Here is a 16,900-nt window from a genome sequence, read left to right on the forward strand (position 1 = left end):
TCCCTTATGTTTCTTGTGTGCCCACTGCCCACCACTGGAAACCTGTTGCTTTAGGTCAGTTAGTCCACCATGGGGAATGGAAAAAGTCGGCACACATACCAATGCACTTTATAGACGTAATTGAGCACTTTTTCCACCCATGTTCTTCCTTCTAACCATTCCTCACGGTATTTTTGCATTCTTTTCTGTTTTTTTCTCAGAGGAGTTGCATTTCTGCTAGAAGATGTACCGCCCGAGACCTGTAGAGTACTGTCAGCGTCACTGTCGTCCATGCTGCTTTGTTGTCTTCCGGTATCTTCTTCGCAAGCAACAATACCTCGACCAATGAGATAAGCTGGATTCTGGCTTGACATACATCGCATGTGAGTGTGCTGTCAGCTCATTGGTCACAGAGCAGCATTGACATTTTACATACTATTTTTGAATCTCACGGTAATACAGGACAAAGTGCGTCCCTTTAAAGCTCAATAGGGGACGTGTACTTTTGTTTCTGAATACGGGACAATTCCGTTTTACAAGGGACGGTTGGCAACCCTAGAGAGAAAGTGCCATAATTCATCACTCATTGCTTGGTTTAAGCAGGGTGTTTTATGGTGACCCTGAGGTACAAAACACAACAACATAGTACAAGATGCTATGACAAGCATAACATTTCAGAAATTAATCATCATGTGATAAAATCACACAAGGTACAATTAAAGTCAAATGTAATCCCCTCAGCTCCTTCAACTTGCGCATGATTCATGACAGAGTCACCTGGTTAAGTGTCTCCGTCCAGTACTCCAGGATCCAGCCGAGTCTCTGCAAAATAAAGAATGCCATAGCTCCCGATGCAGGCACAGAGGTATATTGTCATGTTAGCAATAAAATTAAACACTACAGTGTTTATAGGGCTCTATCTTTCACCTGGCGTCAAGCGAAGCAACGCACAGCGCAACTGTCATTACTAGTGTAACCCAAGTCCCATATAGCTAGGAAGTATTGACTGACAAATAATTGGGGTGTAGTAGTACAGTGAATCCTATTCCAGAAGTTGCTGAGGTTTCAAAATTCACAAAATCCAGAAAATAATAGAAATAATGGTAAACTTATGACAAAATAAGTTTGTGAGTGTTGAGGCGATTGGAGTTTTAACAAAAAGCACGTGCAAAGGGTTAATGGAGTACTCACGAGTCCAGCAACAGTCAGAGATGAAGAGGGGGAAAGGGCAAAAGACAAGGTGCAGTTTCAGCGGCAAGGGAATGGTGCAACATGGAACATGGTGTGTTGAACCGCGCTCAAGTACAGCAGCTACAGCCTCCCTCCAATGGTCCAAGGCTCTCCTGGTCCTCACCATCTCCCTCTTATGGCAAATGTCCAGTCCTGAATCACATAATTTTTCTTAGTAACTAAGCTACAGGCTTATTCATGGCGAAAAACCAACAGCATGTCTCAAACAAATTAGCAATTGCTAACTGCAATGCAGAATTTACTGTGTGAAAGTCTATAAGCAGGCTAAGCTAACGGCTAGCAGCGATTAGCACTAGCTTCTCAGAGTTCTCACACATCAACCCCAGGACGACTCTCCGTCAGTCTAAAGTTAGCAGTGTTTTATCCGTACAGTTTACAGCTATCCAGCTCAGACGCTGATGAAGCAGATTCTGCTGTGGCTAACTTTGCTGTGGCACTTCAGTGACGCTAAGCACCTACCTGAACAAGGTGAGGACAGGATTGGCTCTACAGACACACAAAGGTGAGAGAATAAGAAAGATGCTTCACTGCCACACAAACAAATGTGGTCTCCTGGCATTTGTGCTGACAATCATCCATGAATGATTTTTAGAATAACACCACTCTTTCCTCTGACTTTTAACTGCATATAAAAGGACTATTTTTAAACATTTTATAATCCAACAACTTTTTAAACATATTGACTTCATGAACTGCTATTAATTAAAAACATAAACATTTTAATGTCTGAATTTTAATGCAATTAAGGACCACAGGGCTACACTAGTTTCAGGCTGACGCAGTTGTCATCTTTAGCCCAGCTCCCATGTTGCGTAAGTAGCAAATGCACTTGGGCCCATGGCTGTCTTGGTCTTAAAATGAGATGTGGTCAGGTGCATTGTTGGTGCATTGCTACCTTGAGGAACAAAAGTTGAGTTCTGTTTCTCTGTCAAGTTTGTAACTACAGTCAATTGCACGCTTCTCCAATTTCCTGAATCAATCATATTAATAATAGCAGTGCGCAGGCCGCTTGGCATGAAAGGGAATGGGAGATGACACTCTGGTTTAATTCATATCACGGCCACAACACCCATGACTAGCGAAGAAATTAAATACAACCCTTTTGCTGCTTGCGCCTTACTTTGCACACAGAATATGTGTCTGGACAAACCCTAAATGCACTTGCAGCATGAACTTTAGACCATGATTGTCTAAATAGAGCCCATAGTCTTCTTTCAACAGTGGTGGTGCTTAAAGATTGTAGTGGTGGTCGTTAATCAGTCTGACACAAGTTATCTCAACAACTAAAGGCCAGATTGCTACGTATTTTAGGATGGATCATTTAGGATGGTCTCAAGACGACGATTTCTACTGAATCTGGTGAAGACAGACACGGGGAGAACATGAATGCATTTCTCTTTTCTGATCACATGCACGACATAACTTCCTGTTACTGACATAATGTGACTCTAAAAGTGACCACAATGATACATAACGTAAAGAAATTACTTGACCAAGCAATAGAAATACTTTAACCATATAGTTGCCTGTGTCTATGTGTAGTGTGATAGGCTACAAATTACATTGCATTGTGCAACACTTTGTTGTAAAATGAGAAATAAATTAACCTTGATGTTGACACAGCTTTTATGTCAAGTGTACTTCCGTTGTCAGTCTTTCCTATTTTAAGGTGCTACTAATCAGCTGAATTTTGTAAACGTGTGTTGTGAACAGTGAAGGTCACCAGTCTCTGTGTCCTCTTCCTCTGAGATGCTTTGTATTAAACTGCCTTTCTTTCGTAATGTTTTGCTGTGCAGCTTGTGGCCCTGCTAGATTGTGTTTAATAGTTTCCATGGAGGGTGAAAATAGCCTGTGGGCTCCTGTAGCATATGGCAATCAGAAACCTAACCTTTGAGTTGTCATGGTTACAGCCCGGCAAGAATTTTAGCCACACAATTATATTATTATATTATTATTATTTGTAGGTCATGTTTTTATTGAGATTGTTAGTCATGGCAACACAGGCACTGACTTTTACACAGACACTGACTTATAAGAGAAACATCAAAATGAGTCCCTGTCAGTTGTCAGTCATGCAAGGTTTTTCTATCAGCCGCCTAATGAAGAATCCATGACCACGCTAGCATGTTTCATTTGGTTCTACTATCTTGATTATCCACAGCTTTAATGATGCCACAGCTATAATGAATCAGATGTCTTTCAAAATCAAGATGCCCATTGAGTATCTATGTGCATTTATCTGTAGATTTAACCAAAATGATGGTTTAAAAGCTCAAACAGAATAAAAATGACCCACATTAACACAGGAATTAAAAACTTTTCAAACAAATTTACTAAAAATTAAACAAAGCCAGAATAGACAGAAGCGTTGAACAAATTACATTACATTTCATGTAGCTGATGCTTTTGTCCAAAGCGACTTCCAATAAGTGCATTCAACAAGTAGGGTACAAACCAAAAGAGCAAGTTATTAAGTAACTGCGTTAGCTTCAAATAAGCCGATCTATAGAGTACTTTCTTTCTTAATTTTTATTAAAGTATGAACTGCACTCGAAAACTTTAAAGTTTTTAGTAGTTTAGTTTTGCTGTAGAAGAAGTGTAGTAGTAGTAGATGTGTGTAGATTAGTAGTGTAGTTTGTTTTGTTTTTTCAAAATTTCTATATTGAGTTTTTGCAGACAGCCAAATAAAAGTTGCATATGGAGTCGGAGCTTCTGCTTTAAAGTGAAAAGGATAAACAAAAAAAACCCCAACAGGAATCCCACTATCCCTCCCAGCAACCCATGTCAGACGTAGTCACTAACTAGGTAATTAACTAACATATAACATAAGTACATGATTAAGTTACGATGAGACAAAATAGAGTAATGTATTGTAGTTTTTAATGTTACAGAATGTGAATAATTACACAGTCAAAACACTAATAAAAATGTAGAAACACCACTTCTACAGGAACGGTATATACAGTATATATGGCTGCAAGAGAGCTTGAGTCTAGAAGTAGGGTCTTAAAAGTACCTAAGTAGTGTCTACTTTGTGACACTTACACCACTACTGTCAGAACAGTTCAACATGTCCTGTTGTTTTTTATTTAGCCATGGATTTAGACTTCTATTTCGACTTTTGTCTATATTTGATCAGTTATAAGTTTTATCACAAAGCTGGCCCAGTCATGCTCCCTTAAGCTAAGAAATACTGAGAGAATTAGATCCATCCTTTCACTCAGTGAGACTTCTGTAATGCATTGTTCTCAGGCTTATCTCAGTTTGTAACTAATCGAGTTCAGCAACTCCAAACGGCTCGTTCACATTTTAGTGTTGTTAAAGTCGTTTCACACCAAACACAGATGGGATGGGAAAAATATTAAGGATCTTCGCCTGCAGAAATATATTTTTGACCAATGAATCAAGCAATCAACCAAAAAATAAGTAAATACATTTGTATAATGGGCTGACCTAAAGCAGGCACGTTGATGGACACCTGGCTGGAGCAGGCATATGCAAGAGTCGAGAGTGAAGAGAAAAGACAAAGAAGAAACTTTTCAGATGCTAATAATCAATAAGTTACAATAGTATTTGAGACCTAATCACAAAAGTCACTCATTTAAGTTTTGAAAGGAGATAAGTCGTCCATGTTTCAACAGACTGGAGCAAAGTTTGAAATCACAATCAGTCCTTATGTCCTTGAAATTAAAATAAGTCCTTTATTCTAGCTTCACTTACTGTACAATGTGTGCAAAGGCCTCAGTACACCCAAAGTTGTCTTGCTTCATTGTTTTTTTTTTTTGTATGATGAAAATGAAAATAATATTGATATTGTACAACACAAATAGCTCTTCTCTTAAACTATCCAACAGGCTCGACAGTGAGTGACAGTGGATATGAAAGAGATTCTCAAAGAACTAATACTGTAAATTGTACAAGGAATCCCCCAAACCTGGTGCATTATTTAAAATATGAATGTTAACAGTAAGAATTATCCAAAGCATAGGCATACATATATGTACTTTGTAACATGAACACATTACAGTGGACACATAGCAAAGTGCAAATCTACAGTCAGCAAGTATTATGTGACATGTTTATTCAGAAATGTTGAGGTCAGAGGTCAAGGGACCCCCCATGAAAACGACCATGTCAGTTTGTCCCTCACCAAAATGTTGCCTGACTTTGAAGTGTTGCTCAGCCCCCTGAAAGAATTTTGCCTTTTGTAAATTGATATCAGATCAATCGAGAAGATTGATTTGAAACAAAAATTATCGTTTTAAACCCAGCCCTAATTAGTATAGCAGTTTGCTGTTGTAAACACACAGAAAATCTCCTCCTCTGGGAAAGTGACGCAGTACAAAGAATGCGGTATATTACACAAAACAGAAACAGGTACTAGTAGTGAAAGTCAGAAAAGGGAAGATTGTTACATACACTGATATGTACCTGGAGAGATCATGGTACAGTACATCTGCAAGGGTGCTGGGCCAAAAAAGGTTAAAAGACACTACAAGACACAAACCTGTAAAACCTCAGTCGTTGCCATGGATATGACCAGTGATCTTGACACTGCGATGCAATTGAGTATATTTCCGGACGATTCTGAAAAGAACTAATATAAAAGGAATCCCTCTCAAACATCACTTCTGACCCACTAGAAGTGTTTGTATCTGAAGAGACCCTGTCCTCTGCCAGTTTTCTTCTTATTTTGAGATGGACAGGGACATTTCTAGGTATCAGCAACTCTACATGGGTAGCCAAGCGCACCAATAACGGCGCACAGGGTGGGTCGTTTTTCTGAAGCCCTGAAAGGCTTTAAACCTGAAAACAATAGCACGTTGCAACACACACAGACCTCCTGTGTAACAGCCATGCCTAAAAGCATCGGTTGTGATGTACAAATAATGTCCAGGTGTGTAGTTAACTTGCTTGTTACATTTATTTTACATATTGTATTTCTTGCATCCAGGTGCATCATATACACATTAGGTAGGTGTACGCTGCCTGCAGACACCATGATTACGGTCACCCATCAGAAGTGATTACGAATATTAAGTAGCCATGTGGAAAACACAGTCTCTTCACAGTATGATTCCATCAAACCTTATATCTACACTGCTTAACCGACATTGGCACCTATGCACAGTCCCATTATGTTTAACAGACATTTATAGTTCACTAATAAGGTGCTTTTGTGGAACTTTCACCTCCCTTTGTATTGTGCAGCAGGCACTTCATTCAGCGTTCTCGCCATACAAAAAGCCAAATTAAGCCTCAAAGTTGATCTTATACGTAGGGGATATGTATCTCCTATGTATGAGATAAACCTACGTTTTGGCAATGCCCCAAAAAACGTTTTTTTTACCTTGCCTTTCAGGGCTTCCGTAGCAGTGTGTCTGTTTTACAAACAGATTTGTACAAATAGAGACAGAATGACATGATTTTTAAACATTGTTGTAATGTGTAATGACAAATGAGGGAACAGCCGGTGGGCTTCATTTGGGGGACGCTCTAAACCATGGGTGTCGAGTCAGGTGTGTTCTTGCTTGGTTGGAATGAAAACCTGCAGCCACACGGCCCTTTACTGGATCAGTTTGACATCCCTGCTAACATTCTTGCCTTTAGATATAATGACACAATTCTTTTTACAAACTAATTAATTTCGACCTTGTGCTGGCCTTAACACAGTCCACATGCAAGCGTTTCAGTTATATTGGCTCATTGCAGCAGCCTACACATTTACTGGATTTTAGTCAAGCTGAGAGTCTGTGTGAGACTGAAGAAGCAAATGGAATTAGTGACAGAGTAAGATTGCACAGGTTAGTATTTCCCTCCCCTGGAAAGAGGCAAGGTGCTGCCTGCAAGATGCTCTAAATTCAAAATAACAGCTTCTTATTTTCATTTTATTGCTTGTCAATTTTCTCTCAAGTATAATCCTTTGTATAGAAACTCTTAACAGGCACTTGCCACCTTGAAGGATGTAATTAAATTGAGTCAGACCTGGATGCACAGCTTTTAAGACTAAATATATCTGGTTTGGAGGTGGGAGGGGGGGATGTCAGACCTCCAGAGGCTGACAGTGACAGACATTCAAGTAGAGGGAGCTGCCAGCTTCATGCTCGACTCAAAGCAGATGTGAGAGGCAGCTTGTTCCTCTTGATTAATGTCCTCTAGCACTTTACTACTGAGGACTTCAAATAGAGGTTTGATGCATATAATAAGCTGCCATTGACCCTCTGGAAGAAAGAAAAAAACTTTAGTGAAGCTACCAGCTGTAAGAAGCAAAGCTGCCTCTGTAGCTATCAGCTCTGATTGTCTGTGGTGCTGTGTTTATCATGGCCTTCATAAAAAAAGAGAAGTGAGACTTTTTTTTTTGTTTCCTTGATTAAATTATATGCCTTTGAGTACTCCCTTCAGGAGAATACCTGCTAAAGTGAGAGATCAACTGAATGTATAGCTCACTTTAAGTCTGGCATCATCAGACTAATGCGCATTTGCGATTAGTCTGGGTCCTCTCAGTTCATTCCAAGTAGTGTATCTGGAAGCAACCAATCACAGCATTGAAACAGCAGTGCTGGCTTCTTGAAAAACAATGACAGATGGTTCATAAACTTTCCCAAATAACAGCTAAACAGCACACTAAAATGAATTACTGGACACATTTTATTGTGAGAAATAGACAATACGTAAACAGAATACATAGTCATTTTTTAACCTCATCGAAACTCTGCTGGACCTAAAGACTGGACAGTGACGCTGTCAGTCATCGTCTCAAGCCTGCCCCTCATGAGATAAACGTTTTTTATTGGTCTGCCCTACGCCAGAACAAATGAAACATGAGTCTGGCAGATTTGTCTGGTTTCCAGGTCAGCCTGAGCATTCAAAGGGAATACCGTATCACACTGATCTATTTTCACTTCGGTTGTCTTGTATCCAGATGAGGTTTTCAAAACTGTATCTCTGGCGGCCTGATCGAAAATTTTAGTACAACCCATCTTGTCATTCTGTTATTTGCAGAAGACATGAATCACTATCAGCATTGCCATTAGGATACATCATTTGCACCAAATAATGTGCCATCTAGTGTCTGCAAAAATTTCCAACCGGTTGGTAGCGTAGTTAGCACACATTAGCTCGGAGGGTGTTAACTATGTTACATGAACATTGGTGTCACCCTCAATGTATCGCCAAACCCTATTAGAAATTCTGGCAGCTCATTAAAGCGTTTCTTGATAATCTATCCATTCTACAAGAACACCTTTGAATGTACATATAGCATCTCATCAGGAATATCCGCTGAGGTCCTGTACATATGCACCACCTAATCAAGCTCCACAGGAAGGCAGATTGATTGTGATGTCTGAGTAAATCAGGACATGCTGAGGGGAGGCAGGGAGTGGAGGATGATCCTGCACCATGCTGAGAAACCGCACACATCCAGGTGACATTGGGGATAAAAGGCTCTGTAATAGCAGCTCTACAGTATCACCCACAACCATCACCACATTGGGATACTGAGAGGCCTCCCCACCACCATCATATTCTCCCCCCAGGACAGTGTTCTAAATCAGGCAGAGCCATCAGTGGGGTTGGAGGATGTCTTGGGGAAAAATGCAGCAGTTCATTTATCACTGTGATGCAACTCTAATGAAGTGATAATGCATTAACACACACAGAGGGTGGCACGGGGGCAAGAAGATGTGATGAGAGGAAGGAAGGGCTAATAAGAGGGAGAAAAGCATGTTACCGGATTAAAGATGATGGTATACTCATGGAATCTAACCTGCTCAGAATAGAAACACAAGCATGTTGGTGCATACAAATGTATGCATAGCTGCTTTGGCATTTATTGTACTCCCAATCACTTAAATCTAGCAAAACCAGAAATAGTCACAAAACTGATAATGGTATTTTATTACTATCTGCAGACATTTTGACACACGTTTAAGCCCATTTGATACAAAACATGATTTCCACTCTAGTCGTCCACTCTTGTCTCACATTAGCAGTCCTCCACAGCACTGGAGTATGGTCAAGCTATAGCAGCTTATCATTCTGGGATAAGGGGAAAAAACATCCTGGGTTGTTTGTATTTCTTTAAACCAATCACAATTGCCTTGGGCTAACCCTAACCCCCTTAGAGGAGATAGCAGAAGGGGGGGAGACTGCCTGACACCTTGCCATGTGCCGAATGTGCTTTATCCCATCATTATACATCTGGTGAGCGTGACTACTTCCACTCCAATAATATTTTTTTACATGCTAAGATGGATGCAGAGGCAATTCTTTCCTAAGTTCTCCTCCTAATTATTTGACAACCTGGTAATCTAAAAATGGCCATTTCAACACTATGTTTAAAACCTCAGAAATGTGTTTGAACATACACACGAGTGTCATTTAGAAAAAAGATCAATACTTAGAAAATCCACTGGTATTAGCATTGAGTGTATGGCATCTGGGATGTAGTTTACCTCCAGGCTAAGGTAAGATTAAAGAAGTAAGACGGTGTTGTCGTGGTTAAGGGAGCATCACAGGGGTAAAGGGAGCGCCATAAAACACCAGGCCATTATTGTCATACTTTAATGCAGAGCTTAGTATTCAACACATCCATTTTATTCTGCCACAGCTTGGGATTCATTTGGAATTCAGTTACAGTTTCACATTATGGCGGCGGCAAGATTGGAGAGGTGAGATGGGAGGAATAAGAGAGAGAGAGAGAGAAAGAAAAGGAAGGTGAAAAAGCAGAGGCCTTCAAGGCAAAGCATTGATGGTGATAATGGCTGTAATTTTTTGCCACATACCCAAGGCACATCAGCAGCAGGAACACATTAGAATAAAGAATCTGTATTTCTTTTGTATTTTCAATCAGAACTGCCTCAAGTTCAGTTCAGAGGTCAGCTATGTCAAAGATCATGGAGGGAGGGAGGGCAGAATAAAAAAAAGATCACATGGACATTATAATATACAGTGCTTTCATGTGCACTGTTATAATCTGTTCATTTCCTTCTTTCAGCAGCGATCTGAAATATCCATGTAGAAACATTTACTTTTCTCAATAAATAAGGTTTTAACATTTTTAGGTTAAGTAAGTGGCAGTTATAGGAGTGGCAGTGCAAGAGTATTATTGAGCCTGGACCCCCATCTGGCTCCCCTAAGTGAGGAACAAATACTCTGTTTATAGCTAGCGTTAAGCTACCTGACACTAGGCAGACAAAAACAAAAACAATGAAAACAAATGTTCATTTGCTATTGATGCACATTCAACACCTTTGTCTGCAATATCCCCGGTCCCCATATTTGTGGTAAATATAGCCATAAAACGGGTTCTGTCACCTAAGGAATTCATATATATCAAGTTATACTAGCTTGTCAGGAAGGGAAATAAATAACGCTCCAAAGTTAGGGAAAACTGGCATTGTCATTTACAAAGGGGTCCCTTGACCTCTGAACTCAAGATGTCTGAATGAAAATGGGTGTAACCATGGCATAGACATTTGAAATTGCTTTAAGGATATGCTGTTTAGCGAGTTGTGTGCAATGTACATTAATACTAGTAACAGATCTACGGACAGTATTAATAAAAGGAGGTCTGTCAGGTTATACAAGGTTTTGTTCAGCTTCTGCCCAAACTTGAAAATGGCCTGTTCAACTTCAAAGGACAAATAGGACAACTCTACTTTTCCATTTTTTGTTTCTAATACACTTCCACCTTTCTCTGTGTACTTTGTTACAGTCCAGTTTTGTTTTGTTAAAAGTAGCCTTTTAAGACGCTTAGTAGAGTCTTTGACATTGGTAGTAAAGTTGGTAAGGTTATTCATTCAGGCTTCATTGTGTCAAATTCAAAGACAGTTCACATGAAACAGAATATGTATTAAAAGGAGTTCAAATAGGAAACTGCAGAGGACTACTAAGCTTACATTAACACCTCAAATTCATCACATTACTTTGATCAAAATAATATATATATTGTTTAAAAGGACCCCAACTGTTTTCAAAGAGTGATTGTTTACCTAATAATGTAAGTAATCTTTAAGGAGGTAGCGGTATGGGCAACTCTTGGATCCAATAAATGAACAAAGATTTAAGCAACAATATCTTTCTTAGGTGTATGATGTTGATCAGGGTGAATACCTAGAGAGGAAAGTGTTTCATGTAAGCCCAGTATATTCTCCAGCAGCAGACCAGCTCTCTTGACTGTTTTCAAAGCAAAAGTCTCCTGTCTAATAGTTTAGCAGTCCGGGCAGGGATTGTTGGGAGGACAGTGTGGAAGTGGAGGGCAGCGGATGTAGTCCAGCAAGCAGAAACTCGTCTGAAGCACAAGGCCATCCTTGGAACAGTGGCGCAAGGCGGAGCCGAACTTGGGAGCCTAGCAGCAGGCGGTGACCATGCAGCAACAGGGCACCTGGATGAAATGGGAGCAGGCAATGGAACAGAGTGTCACCTAGAAGGATATCTGGCAGTGGAACTCCCAGAGAATCAAGTTCTTGATTCAGGGGGTCTATGATGTCCTCACAAGCCCATCCAACCTGTACACATGGGACAAAATAGAAACACCATCATGCCCCCTATGTTCCAAGATAGGGACACTGGAACACATCCTTAACAGCTATTCCAAGGCGCTGGGTAAGGGCTCATCAATGGAGGCACAACCAGGTCCTCATGTCCGATCAAGGGATGTTGATACACGCAAGCTACAGCTAAGGCCATTAACTTTGTCAAGGAGGGACAAAGGCCGGAAAAAACACCAAAGAACCACTCTACTGGTTTGCTCCCTGCAGCCTGAGACTGGGTTGACGGTTGACCTGGAGAGGCAGCTGAAAATTCTATCACACATTGCCCAGTCCAGATTGAGACCTGACATCATCTCGATCTCAAAGGCCGCAAAACAACTCGTCTTGCTGGAGTTGACGTTCCGTGGGAGTAGAGGATTGAGGCGGCTCAAGAAAGAAAGAGGGAGAAGAACAAGGAGCTGGGGGAGGATTGTCGGAGGAACGGTCTGAAGACCAGGTGTATGCCAGTGGAGGTGGGCAGTCGGGGGTTTGCCAGTCACTCCCTGAGCAAAGCCTATGGCACACTGGACATATCGAAGAAGAGCCATAGGCAACAACGTGGAGGTAGCCGAAAAAGCCTCCAGATGGCTCTGGTTGAAGAGGTGGGGGCAGCAATATCAAAAATAAACTGCCTACCCCAGGTTTAAGTAATATAAGTAAATATATTAACAGTACTGACTCAGCTTTACGTAAACTGAGCTTTTAAAGTCAATGGCAAAGCATTTGGTGTGGTTTCCTGTTTTAATCTGATCGATTAAATGTGCTTTCAATTCAATAAATTTAGAGCAGTTGATATTGTATTATCCACAGGAAGGGAAAAGTTTGCTGACTACGTTCTTTTTATAGAGAGGATCGTCTTGAAAAGGTCAGCGTGCACTTGATAATCAAGCAACCTGTTTGAGGCTTTAGCCAGCAGACTGGGGGCGGGGTTCAGGTGGAGATGGCTGGCTGTCAAACAATGTAATGACTGCTGCAATGACAGCTCAACTGTATGAGGATGATTAATGTCTCAGTGCATTTCTACATTTGATTTGAGACATTATATCTGTCAGGTCATTGGCGATACTTGACCTTCCAGTGCATAAATCAAATTTTTTTTTTTTTCTGTAAAAAGACTCCTCATGCATTGAATTAAAGAACAGCTTTATTCTGATCATCCTGAACAGGAAGCTAAGATAACAGTCACTAAACTCCCAAAGGCCATAATGTTAAAGTGAAATTCTGGTGTAAAATCATCCAAGGGTCTTTTTAGGAAAATTGTAGGCAATGTTTTTTTGGAATAATTTATCAATGAGCTCCTTCCCTTTGGATTGCATTTTGTTATTAACTTGAATGGAGCAGCTGGTATGGGGCCAGTAGGTAAGTCTTTCAAAACACTCTTTTAATAAACTCTGTGTTCACATACAACGTTGCTTCGAGTAATGTGTGGGGGCGCTTATCATGCTACTGCAGAGGTTTGGTGTTATTTGGAGCAGTATAAGTGGTTAAAAAAGACGTTTTAATGTGTCCAACTCGCCGCCCCGAACTCATCTGTGTTAGTCGCGTCAGACTGTTAGCGACTCTCCCGAAAAAATCTACGTTAATAGTTCATACACGAAAAAAATTGCCTCGATGGCTTATTTGATGACCCAATTTGCCTAAAAAAACCCTGGGAGGATTTTACAACGGAATTTCACTTTAAAGCAACTGTGAGCTGATTGTGAAGTCTTTATAGGTTAATTCTAGGTTCAGTGAGAGTCAAGGCCAAGTTTCATGTCCATCACAGCTCTTCATTTATAAGTAAAGAGCAGTGGAATGGTGCGGTCAACAGCAGTGAATAATTCATCAACCTTTGCAGCGCTCAGAACATTTTTAAAAGACCAGCATCAGCAGTCCCACTGGACTTCAAAAGCAGAAACAAGCCTCTGACTTCAATTAATTTGATCAATACAATGAAGTGGAGAAAATCAGTAGGATAGGCCTGGTTCCTTTGAACCTGATGTCTGTGAGACAATAGTGTGAATATCCTGCAGGGAAATTGTATATAGTATATTTTCAGGAGTTTGATTACATTCGGATATATCTTTGTTTTATTGCAGGTATTTGCAATTTTATCAGCCTGACTTCATTTGTCTATTTCATCCACATTATTCCTCATGTTTTTTGCAGAAACAGGAGATTAACATAGAATCAATTAATTCAAACTGATTTAATTGCTACCTCTTTGAGAGATTCTAGAGACTGACTTTAAAAGTAAGGCTGGTAATATTCAGTAGTGTTGTTATTGTTAACAAACCCCATGAAAAATCCCAGACTATTTTTTTTAAACTTTTTTGAGGAGCAGGGGTAACTAGTGATCTGCAAATATTGATCAGACGTTGTGCATGTACATCTGCCTATCGTGCATGTTGATAAAGGTGGCAATAAAAGCGTTTGGTGTATTTTCTGTGTAACAGCTGTCCATGCATCAGCCGGAACTGCATCCTGCAGCTCCTTGGAAATCTATTGCACAGAAGAATGAAATGTATCACAAATAATATTTCACTTGATTGTTGTTTTTGGTCTACAAACTGTATTTGTTGAAAAATATGTCTTCAGCGACGCCAATGCCAAACAAGTGAAGAAAAATGCCACCCTAGGAGTTTGCAGAGTTTATCTTTTTGACCCTCTGCCCTGTGCTGTCCTCGCTGATATTTTTGTGAGAGAAAAAAAGAAAGAAGGGCTTAAGAGTCTCCGTGCCACACAGCCGTCCTCTGACAACAAGAGGTCATGTCATTATTGCCTCCCTATAGTACAAGAAGCATCCAGATGAGCAACCTAATCAGAACATGGACTCTCTGGCTCAATCATCTCTGTCAGGGGCAATAATTACTCTACCGTCATCTTAATTAAAACTTTGCCTGTTAATTAAGAGTCATTGTTTACCTTGCAGGGGCATCATTGATATGCATGTCATCACTCACCATTCCTCTCTTTCATTGCTCTTTCTCTGCTTCTGGCTCCAAGCCTGTCACTCTTCTCTTCTTTTATTGATGCTCTTTTCCTGTCAGAGGCACTATGGGCTTGAGGGGAACCTCCACCAACACCCAATTATCCCATGTTTGCTGATTGTGCCAGAATGGACCGCTGTGGAATGCTTTGATGTGTGGAACACCTTCCCAGGAGGTAAGATAGTGAGAGAAGAGAAGTACTGAGGGAAGGAAAAGTCAAATAGGGGTCAGGGATAGTGCAGATGGAAGAGAGGGTATTGGGAGGTGCACTGTCGAAAGGTTGAGTGAAGGAAGAGGTGATAGGATATGTATAAAGGATATTAGTTTTGGAAGTGTCCTCATCATCTTCTCTGGAAAATCAGTGAGAAAGGCCAGGGCAGAAGAACTGTTGATAGAAAACCAACACAGTTAAAAGGTTCAATGTCAGTGACACATTGTAAAGAAACTGATTCTCCACTCTCGAGGCTCTTGTATGTTTTATGGAGTCTGGGGGGAAAGCATTCCCACTTGGTTTGCCTATGGTTTGTGTCTGTACAATGCACACAGGCATTGTTATGTGCTGCTTTAAAATTAATAATCATTCTCACGTGGCTATAAAAGCCGGCAATGCAGCTGAGTAGTCCTGTCATCCTAACTGTGGCTGTAATATTTGGAGTGTTAGACGACACTTTATGCTGTAAACTTAAATATCTAGCCTGACCTGAGGTCAAGTCTATTGTATATAAGTTCACTGCTTAATCACACACCAGTCTCCTCTTAGAACATAGAACGTCGTTGAGATATACCTGTAAAAGTGGGCTACATAATGATAAAAATCCAATGTAGTCCACAAGAGACATGCAGTATATCCAGAGAGAGAGAGAGAGAAAGGAGATCAGAGCTGGAATGGAGGCTGTTGCCACACAGGTTCCTGGGTCTCCGCTGTATGTCTCTTGACCTTAGGTAGATGAGTTGTAGAGTCTGAAGGTCAAAGGAAGAAAGGACTTCTTGTGGCGTTCCATGTTGCATTCAGGGGGAATCAGTCTGTTGCTGAAGGTGCTCCTACTGTGTGAGATCAGTACTGCAATTCAGTGGCCACTAGGGGCAGGTTTCATAATAGAGCAGTTTCTCACCTGTTAAATAGCCGCACTTGCACCATGACTTGCAATACAGCCTGCTATCGATGGCACATACATTAGATGCTGGAGCACCAGGAGGATTCGGGCCATGAGGGTCTGTGTTGAATATCAGGTTAAATTATAGATCATAAATGCTAGCTGCCTGCACTTGACTCCGGTGTTAGTAGACCTCACGTGTAAGTCTCTACCCTCTACAAATCCAGCACCTGCGTGTTTCCATTACAAAGCTAAAAATTGACTCCCGTTCCCTCCCGATCCCAGAAAAAATCTCAGCACCGCCTCCGACTCCCGTTTATCTAGTAGCGTGTTCTGTTTGCTAGCTTCCGGGAGGTGTGCAAATGTGGCTAATCCAGTATTCAAGAGCCAGATGGATGTATCTCCCTCCCCCCAACATCACACTAATGATCTTTTTTGGTAAGAGGAAATGAGGCAGAGTCAAAGTCTGACAAGATGACGCTCCCATACATGAGTACGATTGGATCAAGTTGAGAGAATGGACCTCAATGAGAGGCTATGTCCATTTTTTATACAGTCTATGGTCCACACCCACCCTCTGGATTGAAGTAGGAGTATCTATAAAAAATACAGTATATTATTTACCGTTCTTGTTTTGATAAATCCTCTTCTCGCTGTAGCAGATGAATTTGGCAGTTTAAAATGGTTTTCCACAAGTAACAGATCAGGATCTGCAGGCCCACCATGTTTCATTTAACTACGACAACAAACGCATTTGAACACAATGCACTGGTTATTTTGAGTTCACAAGAGGAAAAGATCATCTTTTCATAGCACGTGAAGACCACCAACCCCTTTGTCCTGCCATCATTAAGCTGCAGATGGTTTAGCAAAGGAGTGCTCGCTGATGCAGCCAACTACCACAAGTTCCTATGAGAACTTCTACAGGTGGCAGGACTTATACCTGTAGGTGAAATCGGAGTGGCAAAAGGTGAACAGAAATGGTTACAGGACCATCCACATGCTGCCCGACACAGTGTCAGACACGCAGCCCTGCATTCTCTTTTTTTGTTTTAAGATTTTTTTTTTTATT

The sequence above is a fragment of the Echiichthys vipera genome (genome assembly GCF_963691815.1).
Source record: "Echiichthys vipera genome assembly, chromosome: 8".
In the NCBI taxonomy this organism is placed as follows: domain Eukaryota; kingdom Metazoa; phylum Chordata; class Actinopteri; order Perciformes; family Trachinidae; genus Echiichthys; species Echiichthys vipera.